Source organism: Sinocyclocheilus grahami, unplaced genomic scaffold (genome assembly GCF_001515645.1).
Source record: "Sinocyclocheilus grahami isolate Dianchi unplaced genomic scaffold, SAMN03320097.WGS_v1.1 scaffold38.1, whole genome shotgun sequence".
NCBI classification, from domain to species: Eukaryota; Metazoa; Chordata; class Actinopteri; order Cypriniformes; family Cyprinidae; genus Sinocyclocheilus; species Sinocyclocheilus grahami.
Window position 1 is genome coordinate 2,539,204 of NW_015505217.1, and position 307 is coordinate 2,539,510.

A 307-nucleotide genomic window follows, 5' to 3' on the forward strand; every position below is an offset into this window, starting at 1 on the left:
CACACACACACACACACATGCATACATACATTCATATATAGCCTACATCCAAAAATGCTGTGTAATAAATTACATTTTCACTCTGTACACTGAATTTCACTCTGTATAGTGAATGAAGGGCGTGCAAACTTTAAGACCAAAATTGCTGTGCACTAAATATAGCCACGGCACAAGAGTTGTGAAGTGTAGGTGACAGTTTCAGAGGAGGGTTTTTCTCCGAATAAGGATGGACTTGATCTATGTGTCTTTTCCAGTGAACTGAATTGCCCATTCGGCTCTTAGGGCAAAAACACATTTTAAACCAATT